Source organism: Eurosta solidaginis, chromosome 4, assembly GCF_040869045.1.
Source record: "Eurosta solidaginis isolate ZX-2024a chromosome 4, ASM4086904v1, whole genome shotgun sequence".
In the NCBI taxonomy this organism is placed as follows: Eukaryota; Metazoa; Arthropoda; class Insecta; order Diptera; family Tephritidae; genus Eurosta; species Eurosta solidaginis.
This window is the reverse complement of record NC_090322.1, coordinates 23,408,938-23,421,176: the sequence shown is the minus strand read 5'-3', so window position 1 is coordinate 23,421,176 and position 12,239 is coordinate 23,408,938. Positions and strand designations below refer to the sequence as shown.

The 12,239-nt window shown below is 37.1% G+C and overlaps 1 protein-coding gene across 3 annotated transcripts in view; it reads right to left on the bottom strand.

Annotated features, from left to right (window-relative positions):
* Positions 1–12,239, bottom strand: part of LOC137249306 (uncharacterized) — a 768,906-nt gene that overhangs the window by 276,959 nt on the left and 479,708 nt on the right. The gene's annotated exons all lie outside the window — the stretch shown is intronic.

The following is a 12,239-nucleotide window of genomic DNA, read 5'->3' as shown; positions in this document are numbered from 1 at the left end:
AATCATTATTCTTTTTACTTCTATTACAATAATCTTTGCTTTTCACTTGCCACAATGATGGCAAAGATTTATATATTTCAATAAATTCACTCAGAAATTTTTTATTGTCCATTTTACTTTTCCGCGCACGTCTGTTCCGTTCAGAAATTACTACGATTATGAGCTATTTCGCCATACACGCACGAACAGTTCGCGCAAATGTTCGCCAAAATTAAAATATTTTGATTTTTGGCGAACATTTGCGCGAACTGGCAAACACCACCATACACGACAGAAAAGGTCGCAGAAACATGACATAACGGGAATGTTCGTGTCGTGTATTTGGCGCTTTATATTGATAGATAAAAGAGATGAAAATTGATTTTTTTCACTTTTTGGAACTTTTTATGTTCCGATAGCTTGGCTCATTATCAATATATGCAAAAAAGTGTACGAATGAGATAAATTAAACAATACATGTTTCTTAAAGGTAAATAATTTATTTTGGAAGCTTTTAATTGCCCTTTCAAAGCACTTTAAGGAAACCAAAGTAGTATTGTGTGTTTATTGAGTCATAAAAATCAAATAAATTTTAGAAAAAAAAAATTATTCCAAGATTCAGATAGCTAGGGACATGATTTTGATTATGAATACCCAGCAGAAAAAATGAATGGTGTTGAACGGGTACTAATCGGATGAAGGCCTTATATTTAGTACTCACACCTGTACCAATAGCGCTTAGGTTCGAGCTAGGTATATATATTTAAAAAATTAATCAAAGGCTGCGACTACTTCAGAACCACCTACGATTGAATTAGTTAACGATGCGTTCAAAGAGTAAGTTCAGTGTAGACCTTTTTAAAAGCGTTCCTAATTGGTTTATTCTTAGATTGTTCTGAAATAGTCGCAAACTTTTATTAATTAATTTAAATTAGACTTCAGCGTTGTTGATACAAGTGTGGCTACCCACTCTCCCGATATGCATCCGAATAGCACCAGTTCGGAGGTAGTCATTAAGGGCCGTTTTACCATCTCCAGTTAAGTTAGATTTTATCAGGAGGATAGCTACCTATCAGATAGATTCATTTGATATTTATGTTTTCACCAACACAGGGCGGCTAACCCCGGGTTAAATCGATAAGTTGGACAATTTTGTAGAACAAAACATCTTTTGTGAATAAACGAAAATTGGCCAAACAGATTACTTTTTTTACACTGTGTTAGGAAATGCACATAACAGAGACACGAGTATGTAGAAAATGAAAATTTCTATATCGTAGAAAAAATAGACGGACCTAAACCAGTATTGCGAAACTCTTGCTTTGCGTGACTGTCTCTCATTTTTTCTGTAGGGTATGTACAATTTTACCCGAACTTATGCTATTTAGGCCCGTATTTTCAGTACAAGTTCAACTCAGTTTGTCAGTTAAACTACGCTTAAACTTATTCTGCAGTTTTTCGGTCTACTTTAACTGAAGTTTAAGCTGAGCTTAAGCGCCCGATCTGGCAGGTTTAAACTATAGTTAACCTATCAGTTATTTGCGTTTGTTCGAAATGGCGTCGAATATACGAATCAAGCATTTCGGCTTGAGTACCTTTAGAGCTCATGTTGATAACTAGGCATACTTCTAAAATCTCAGGAGTAGTTTCAAAACAGCTCAACTCGAGAATCAAAGCGTACTCAGCAAAAGAGGGAATTTTTTATAAAACAAATAATGCTATTACTGAAGTTGAAAAAATTTTATTAATAACTTGTAGTTCTCTAACTGGACTCAAATGTAAGATTCCATACTACAGAATTTACACGAAAATAAAATGAAATATATATAATTTAAAAAATAAATAAATGTGAGGCGCGATAACCTCCGAAGTGATTTTAGGAAGAGCTTCTCTTCCAATTTGCGTCGTGCCCCTTTTAATTTCTCCTACAAATTGGCGGGACGGGACTTACTTGTTTTATTCCGACTCCGAACGGAATCTGCAAGGTAGATGAGTTTTCAGTGAGAGCTTTTCATGACAGAAATACACTCGGAGTGCTTGCCAAACACTGCCGAAGGGCGACCCCGCTTAAAAACATTTTCAACTAATTGAAAACCCTTGTTTCTAAAATTTGGATATTGCTTGGCCCGGGGCGTGAATCCAGGATATTCGATGTGGTAGGCGGAGCACGCTGCCATCATACCACGACGGCCGCCTATATAATTTATTTTTGATTAATTACGCTTCACTACTGCTATCAACCAGGTATATTTCTCACAATAAACAGCTGTTGGTTTTGGTGGTACCACCTTGGAGATTTTTTTCAATTCCACCTCAACTCGATATGCAATGTAGGATATCAACTGGAGAAATGTGTTGAGAACTGTACATTTCTCAAAATCTCTCGAAATTAGGATAAAAATTGGGAAATATTATTGACGTTGGAGATCGACTCGAAAACTTCTAATTTTACAAAACTTCTCAACGGTTGGATAGTGATTGGAGAATGCAGTTGGATATCAACTCGAGAACTATCTGGTTTAAGAATAATTAAATAATGATGTTGGATAACACTTCCGGAACTAGATATATATTTCGCTGGAGAATTTTTTTCCATGTTTGTTGGGTAAACAAAATCCAGCTGTTTTGCTGTAGCTATAAATTATCTAGATAATAAAAAAACCAATGTTGCCGCACAAAAAGCATACCCCAAAGGCGGCCTTGAACTGCGACTTAAAAACTGCTCCGTAGTTTAATTGGAGTTTAAATTTTAATAGGGTTTAAGCAAACTTAGTTTAAGCTTAGCTTAACCAACTACTGATAAACCGGGCTTTACTGCTTTTGTTTTTTTATTTGGAATGTGTTTGTATAATGTGTTTTGTGTGTGTGTGGAATTTTCGCTGGAAAAATCGGTATAGAGTACAAGTATAAAAGGTGTGTTAAATTTTAATATCAAATTGTCAGTTTTAGTGTCGAAGAAGTAAGTTATATTTCCTTGTGATCTCTTCAAGAAAATACTATACAAAATGCTAAAGAATCAGTTTGCTATGTAAGTAATTAAATCAATGTTATCATTTCATATTTATCGAAACAACAATAGTGTTGTAAATTAAAACATATTTAAGGGTCAAATCGTTATATTAATAAACTATATACTGCTATATGTCTTTTTGGTATAAATTTAGAGAAACATATACATCCTGTGTTTAAAACACAGTTAGAAACAGCTAGTTGCATAGGTCCTACAAAACTTTACCAAAAGTTCGGAGTTATTTCGTAAGCAAGGTCCTATTTTTAAACAGGGGTTTCCAGTTTTCTTTAAACAAACGCCATGGTAACACTTTGGACTCATAAGTCAATGGATGGCTTCGCGAACCAGGCAGTTCAACCTAACATAATCTAATTGAGCCCAATGAATCTAATTTATAATTTGCAGTACCTGCTGATAGGCTACTGGCTACATTCAATGCGTTCACACACAAACAAAATTTAAAATTACCAAGCGAATCGATTCGGCCACGTTATCAAATCGGTGGTTTATTTCCGCAGTCGGCTGAAAAACATATCTATGTATAAGTAGACACATATAAAAAGTGCCTAACTCCACAGATGGCAATCTTACAAGTGTTTCGTGGATTATATGTACATTAGTCGATCAAATCAAAAGTTTTAAATAAACAAGTAAGGAAGGCTAAGTTCGGGTGTAACCGAACATTACATACTCAGCTGAGAGCTATGGAGACAAAATAAGGGAAAATCACCATGTGGGAAAAAGAACCTAGGGTAAGCCTGGAATGTGTTTGTATGACATGTGTATCAAATGGAAGGTATCAAAGAGTATTTTAAGAGGGAGTAGGCCATAGATCTATGGGTGGACGCCATTTAGGGTATCGCCATAAAGAATTTGTTTTTACGATATGGGTCTCAAATGAAGGGTGTTAATGAGTATTTTAAAAGGGCGTGGACTTAGTTCAATAGGTGGACGACTTTTCGAGATATCGCCATAATGGTGGACCAGGGGTGACTCTAGAATTTGTTTGTACGATATGGGTATCAAATGAAAGGTGTTAATGAGTATTTTAAAAGAGAGTGGGCCTTAGTTCTATAGGTGGACGCCTTTTCGAGATATCGCCATAAAGGTGGACCAGGGGTGACTCTAGAATTTGTTTGTAAGATATGGGTATCAAATGAAAGGTGTTAATGAGTATTTTAAAAGGGAGTGGGCCTTAGTTCTATAGGTGGATGCCTTTTCGAGATATCGCCATAAAGGTGGACCAGGGGCGACTCTAGAATTTGTTTGTACGATAAGGGTATCAAATGAAAGGAGTTAATGAGTATTTTAAAGGGGTATGGGCCTTAGTTCTATAAGTGGACGCCTTTTCGAGATATCGCCATAAAGGTGGACCAGGGGTGACTCTAGAATTTGTTTGTACGATATGGGTATCTAATGAAAAGTGTTAATGAATATTTTAAAAGGCATTGGGCCTTAGTTCTATAGGTGGACGCCTTTTCGAGATATCGCCTTAAAGGTGGACCAGGGGCGACTCTAGAATTTGTTTGTACGATATGGGTATCAAATGAAAGGTGTTAATGAGTATTTTAAAAGGGCGTGGGCCTTAGTTCTATAGGTGGACGCCTTTTCGAGATATCGCCATAAAGGTGGACCAGGGGCGACTCTAGAATTTGTTTGTACGATATGGGTATCAAATGAAAGTGTTAATGAGTATTTTAAAAGGGAGTGGGCCTTAGTTCTATAGGTGGACGCCTTTTCGAGATATCGCCATAAAGGTGGACCAGGGGCGACTCTAGAATTTGTTTGTACGATATGGGTATCAAATGAAAGGTGTTAATGAGTATTTTAAAAGGGTGTGGGCCTTAGTTCTATAGGTGGACGCCTTTTCGAGATATCGCCATAAAGGTGGACCAGGGGTGACTCTAGAATTTGTTTGTACGATATGGGTATCTAATGAAAAGTGTTAATGAATATCTTAAAAGGCATTGGGCCTTAGTTCTATAGATGGACGCCTTTTCGAGATATCGCCATAAAGGTGGACCAGGGGCGACTCTAGAATTTGTTTGTAAGATATGGGTATCAAATGAAAGGTGTTAATGAGTATTTTAAAAGGGCCTTAGTTCTATAGGTGGACGCCTTTTCGAGATATCGCCATAAAGGTGGACCAGGGGCGACTCTAGAATTTGTTTGTACGATATGGGTATCAAATGAAAGTGTTAATGAGTATTTTAAAAGGGAGTGGGCCTTAGTTCTATAGGTGGACGCCTTTTCGAGATATCGCCATAAAGGTGGACCAGGGGCGACTCTAGAATTTGTTTGTACGATATGGGTATCAAATGAAAGGTGTTAATGAGTATTTTAAAAGGGTGTGGGCCTTAGTTCTATAGGTGGACGCCTTTTCGAGATATCGCCATAAAGGTGGACCAGGGGTGACTCTAGAATTTGTTTGTACGATATGGGTATCTAATGAAAAGTGTTAATGAATATCTTAAAAGGCATTGGGCCTTAGTTCTATAGATGGACGCCTTTTCGAGATATCGCCATAAAGGTGGACCAGGGGCGACTCTAGAATTTGTTTGTAAGATATGGGTATCAAATGAAAGGTGTTAATGAGTATTTTAAAAGGGCCTTAGTTCTATAGGTGGACGCCTTTTCGAGATATCGCCATAAAGGTGGACCAGGGGCGACTCTAGAATTTGTTTGTACGATATGGGTATCAAATGAAAGTGTTAATGAGTATTTTAAAAGGGAGTGGGCCTTAGTTCTATAGGTGGACGCCTTTTCGAGATATCGCCATAAAGGTGGACCAGGGGCGACTCTAGAATTTGTTTGTACGATATGGGTATCAAATGAAAGGTGTTAATGAGTATTTTAAAAGGGAGTGGGCCTTAGTTCTATAGGTGGACGCCTTTTCGAGATATCGCCATAAAGGTGGACTAGAGGTGACTCTAGAATATGTTTGTACGATATGGGTATCAAATGAAAGGTGTTAATGAGTATTTTAAAAGGGCGTGGAGCTTAGTTCTATAGGTGGACGCCTTTTCCAGATATCGCCATAAAGGTGGAACAGGTGTGACTCTAGACTTTGTTTGTACGATATGGGTATCAAATGAAAGGTGTTAATGAGTATTTTAGTTCTATAGGTGGACGCCTTTTCGAGATATCGCCATAAAGGTGGACCAGGGGTGACTCTAGAATTCGTTTGTAAGATATGGGTATCAAATGAAAGGTGTTAATGAGTATTTTAAAAGGGCCTTAGTTCTATAGGTGGACGCCTTTTCGAGATATTGCCATAAAGGTGGACCAGGGGCGACTCTAGAATTTGTTTGTACGATATGGGTATCAAATGAAAGGTGTTAATGAGTATTTTAAAAGGGAGTGGGCCTTAGTTCTATAGGTGGACGCCTTTTCGAGATATCGCCATAAAGGTGGACTAGAGGTGACTCTAGAATATGTTTGTACGATATGGGTATCAAATGAAAGGTGTTAATGAGTATTTTAAAAGGGCGTGGAGCTTAGTTCTATAGGTGGACGCCTTTTCCAGATATCGCCATAAAGGTGGAACAGGTGTGACTCTAGACTTTGTTTGTACGATATGGGTATCAAATGAAAGGTGTTAATGAGTCTTTTTAAAAGGCGTCTTAGTTCTATAGGTGGTCGCCTTTTCAAGAATCGCCATAAAGGTGGACCAGAGGTGACTATAGAATATGTTTGTACGATATGGGTATCAAATGAAATGGGTTAATGAGTATTTTAAAAGGGCGTGGGGTTTAGTTCTATAGGTGGACGCCTTTTCAAGATGTCGCCATAAAGGTGGACCAGGGGTGACTCCAGAATGTGTTTGTGCAATATGGGTATCAAATTAAAGGTATTAATGAGGGTTTTAAAAGGGAGTGGTGGTAGTTGTATATGTGAAGGCGTTTTCCAGAACATCATCTGTCTGATACCGCTAATTTATTTATATATGTTATAGCACGAACAGTATTTCTGCCAAGATTTCAAGGGTTTTTTATTTCGCCCTGCAGAGCTTTTTCATTTTCTTCTACTTAATATGGTAGGTGTCACACCCATTTTACAAAGTTTTTTTCTAAAGTTATATTTTACGTCAATAAACCAATCCAATTACCATGTTTCATCCCTTTTTTCGTATTTGGTATAGAATTATGGCATTTTTTTAATTTTTTCGTAATTTTCGATATCGAAAAAGTGGGCGTGGTCATAGTCGGATTTCGACCATTTTTTATACCAATACAAAGTGAGTTCAGATAATTACGTGAACTGAGTTTAGTAAAGATATATCGATTTTTGCTCAAGTTATCGTGTTAATAGCGGCCGAGCGGAAGAACAGACGGTCGACTGTGTATAAAAACTGGGCGTTTCATCGCTTTATCCGTCTTTGATAATGAATTATAGCACTTTTTCGGTTTTTCGAAATTTTCGATATCGAAAAAGGTGGGCGTGGTTATAGTCCGATATCGTTCATTTTAAATAGCGATCTGAGATGAGTGTTCAGGAACCTACATACCAAATTTCATCAAGATACCTCAAAATTTACTGAAGTTATGGTGTTAACGGACGGGCGGACAGACATGGCTCAATCAAATTTTTTTTCGATCCTGATGATTTTGATATATGGAAGTCTATATCTATCTCGATTCCTTTATACCTGTACAACCAACCGTTTTCCAATCAAAATTAATATACTCTGTGAGCTCTGCTCAACTGAGTATAATAACGCGCGACATGCCTCCGAGAAGATTAAGTCCGAGCTTTACTTCGTGTTTCCGTCGTGTTACTTTTTAAATTTTTTATTCAAGCTGGCGGACCCGTCCCTACATGAAGACTCAGAAAGGCATTTGCATGCAGATAAATTTTCGCTCAGAAGCTCTTCATGACAGAAATACCAAATTACTGCCAACGGATTGCACCGATTATTTCTAGAAATTTCGCTTTCTTTAAAGATTTAGAACCTGCATTTTACTGTCCTTAACCACAGGATCTTCGATGTGTTACATTAGTACGTACACCACGGCGTCTGCCATTACATTGGGTGCTTATTCAACCTGAATTATTATCTACGTGCACTACAGAAACTCGACTATTCCTTAATTTTTGTTAGATGTTTATCGAAGTCTGACGCAAAGTCCAAGACAACCGCCGAAACAAAATATCAGTCGAAGGATACAAAAATAAAAGAATGTTCCGGAACCTTTTCAACTTTAGTTACTGACCTTAAAACTTTTTTTTTTTGCTATGGGTTCATTGGGTAATATTTTGTTATTTTTAAGTTATTATTTTTCTAGTTTTGCCATTTGTTTATACAAAGCAAACAAAGCACATTAATTATGTTTTCAATTATGAGGTTCTATTATATCTAGTTGAAAAAACTGTTTTTAAGATATTTTTCACCTGTTCAAAAGTAAACAACGTCATACAACGTCAAATGCGTTTGCGGTCCAATTGGACTACAAAGCGATAACTAAATTGGTTGACGATTATCGGCAACTTCTCTATTGGAGTTGTTTATCATATTTACACACGGCGCCTATTTTAAGCATGATTCAATCACAGGAGCCATGGTGGAATCACAAGGTAAAGTAAATAAAATAAATAGTAGTTTAAAAAAACTAAAAAAACACGCTTTTATAGCTAACCGAACTAAAAAATAGAAAATAATTTTCAATTAAAAAGAGTTTATATAACAGTAGTAGAAGGTTAAAAATTTTCGTTTTCGCAATGTTTGTGCACTAAGGAGATTTAATCTATCTATCAGTAAACATATAAAGAAGGATCACTCTCCGATTTTGATCAAATTTGCAGGTTCGCTCCGTGGCAAGCCGAAGAGAACTCCTAATAAATCGATTCCCGGAAATGGCACCCGGGAACGATCTATTCCAACAAACTCTATTCACAGTTCGATTTGCCTGAAATTAGGTATTTAGGCAGCCCTTTGCCTGGAATAGTATTTACGAGACTTATTTCCGGGAAACGGACCAAGGACCGGGACTGGGACTAGGGGAGGGACTGGGACTGAGACTTGGATTTTCACTGGGACTGGGGCTGTAACTGGAACCGGGACTGGGAATAAGGGATGGAGAAGAATAAGAACTAGAGAGAAAAGAGTGACGGAGAAAGCGATGGCCTTAGACGAAGATAGGGCGGAAAAGACGGAGAGGGAGAAAGATAGGCATAGAAAGAGATAGGCAAAGGGATGAGTGAGTAAAAGGACAAGAAGGAGGTAGAGTTAGAGGTAAAAACTTGTGTATGTAGATAGACCAAAGTTAGGGCAGAACAACGTCTGCCGGGTCTGCTTAAGCGCCAAATACACGACACGAACATTTCCGCGAACATTCCGCAATCTTGTTCGCAGCTTTGGCCATACACCATACGAACTTTTGGCCGAACATTAGTTCTCTTTCAGACAGCGATGAATACGGACAACAATTGTGCTGGAGCAATATTGCTCGCTGTGGCAATTAAGCGTAAAAAAAAGAGAGAAGATTGCAAAAAAAGAATTTGGTGCAAAGAATGGTTTAAAAAACGAACAGTTCTTGGACAAAGTGAGCTTATTAAAGAACTGGAATTCATCCTCAGCACCAGCACCAGACTTCAAACTATCTCTCTTTTTTTTTTTGATTAACGCCGGTATTGCGCCCGCAAACTACTTTATTTTTTTTATAACTGTATCCTTTGTGGCATCAGGATCTACTTCTTTTAATTTTTCGATTAAAGTCGCATAATCATTATTCTTTTTACTTCTATTACAATAATCTTTGCTTTTCACTTGCCACAATGATGGCAAAGATTTATACATTTCAATAAATTCACTCAGAAATTTTTTATTGTCCATTTTACTTTTCCGCGCACGTCTGTTCCGTTCAGAAATTACTACGATTATGAGCTATTTCGCCATACACGCACGAACAGTTCGCGCAAATGTTCGCCAAAAATTAAAATATTTTGATTTTTGGCGAACATTTGCGCGAACTGGCAAACACCACCATACACGACAGAAAAGGTCGCAGAAACATGACATAACGGGAATGTTCGTGTCGTGTATTTGGCGCTTTATATTGATAGATAAAAGAGATGAAAATTGATTTTTTTCACTTTTTGGAACTTTTTATGTTCCGATAGCTTGGCTCATTATCAATATATGCAAAAAAGTGTACGAATGAGATAAATTAAACAATACATGTTTCTTAAAGGTAAATAATTTATTTTGGAAGCTTTTAATTGCCCTTTCAAAGCACTTTAAGGAAACCAAAGTAGTATTGTGTGTTTATTGAGTCATAAAAATCAAATAAAATTTAGAAAAAAAAAATAATTCCAAGATTCAGATAGCTAGGGACATGATTTTGATTATGAATACCCAGCAGAAAAAATGAATGGTGTTGAACGGGTACTAATCGGATGAAGGCCTTATATTTAGTACTCACACCTGTACCAATAGCGCTTAGGTTCGAGCTAGGTATATATATTTAAAAAATTAATCAAAGGCTGCGACTACTTCAGAACCACCTACGATTGAATTAGTTAACGATGCGTTCAAAGAGTAAGTTCAGTGTAGACCTTTTTAAAAGCGTTCCTAATTGGTTTATTCTTAGATTGTTCTGAAATAGTCGCAAACTTTTATTAATTAATTTAAATTAGACTTCAGCGTTGTTGATACAAGTGTGGCTACCCACTCTCCCGATATGCATCCGAATAGCACCAGTTCGGAGGTAGTCATTAAGGGCCGTTTTACCATCTCCAGTTAAGTTAGATTTTATCAGGAGGATAGCTACCTATCAGATAGATTCATTTGATATTTATGTTTTCACCAACACAGGGCGGCTAACCCCGGGTTAAATCGATAAGTTGGACAATTTTGTAGAACAAAACATCTTTTGTGAATAAACGAAAATTGGCCAAACAGATTACTTTTTTTACACTGTGTTAGGAAATGCACATAACAGAGACACGAGTATGTAGAAAATGAAAATTTCTATATCGTAGAAAAAATAGACGGACCTAAACCAGTATTGCGAAACTCTTGCTTTGCGTGACTGTCTCTCATTTTTTCTGTAGGGTATGTACAATTTTACCCGAACTTAGGCTATTTAGGCCCGGTTTTTCAGTACAAGTCCAACTCAGTTTGTCAGTTAAACTACGCTTAAACTTATTCTGCAGTTTTTCGGTCTACTTTAACTGAAGTTTAAGCTGAGCTTAAGCGCCCGATCTGGCAGGTTTAAACTATAGTTAACCTATCAGTTATTTGCGTTTGTTCGAAATGGCGTCGAATATACGAATCAAGCATTTCGGCTTGAGTACCTTTAGAGCTCATGTTGATAACTAGGCATACTTCTAAAATCTCAGGAGTAGTTTCAAAACAGCTCAACTCGAGAATCAAAGCGTACTCAGCAAAAGAGGGAATTTTTTATAAAACAAATAATGCTATTACTGAAGTTGAAAAAATTTTATTAATAACTTGTAGTTCTCTAACTGGACTCAAATGTAAGATTCCATACTACAGAATTTACACGAAAATAAAATGAAATATATATAATTTAAAAAATAAATAAATGTGAGGCGCGATAACCTCCGAAGTGATTTTAGGAAGAGCTTCTCTTCCAATTTGCGTCGTGCCCCTTTTAATTTCTCCTACAAATTGGCGGGACGGGACTTACTTGTTTTATTCCGACTCCGAACGGAATCTGCAAGGTAGATGAGTTTTCAGTGAGAGCTTTTCATGACAGAAATACACTCGGAGTGCTTGCCAAACACTGCCGAAGGGCGACCCCGCTTAAAAACATTTTCAACTAATTGAAAACCCTTGTTTCTAAAATTTGGATATTGCTTGGCCCGGGGCGTGAATCCAGGATATTCGATGTGGTAGGCGGAGCACGCTGCCATCATACCACGACGGCCGCCTATATAATTTATTTTTGATTAATTACGCTTCACTACTGCTATCAACCAGGTATATTTCTCACAATAAACAGCTGTTGGTTTTGGTGGTACCACCTTGGAGATTTTTTTCAATTCCACCTCAACTCGATATGCAATGTAGGATATCAACTGGAGAAATGTGTTGAGAACTGTACATTTCTCAAAATCTCTCGAAATTAGGATAAAAATTGGGAAATATTATTGACGTTGGAGATCGACTCGAAAACTTCTAATTTTACAAAACTTCTCAACGGTTGGATAGTGATTGGAGAATGCAGTTGGATATCAACTCGAGAACTATCTGGTTTAAGAATAATTAAATAATGATGTTGGATAA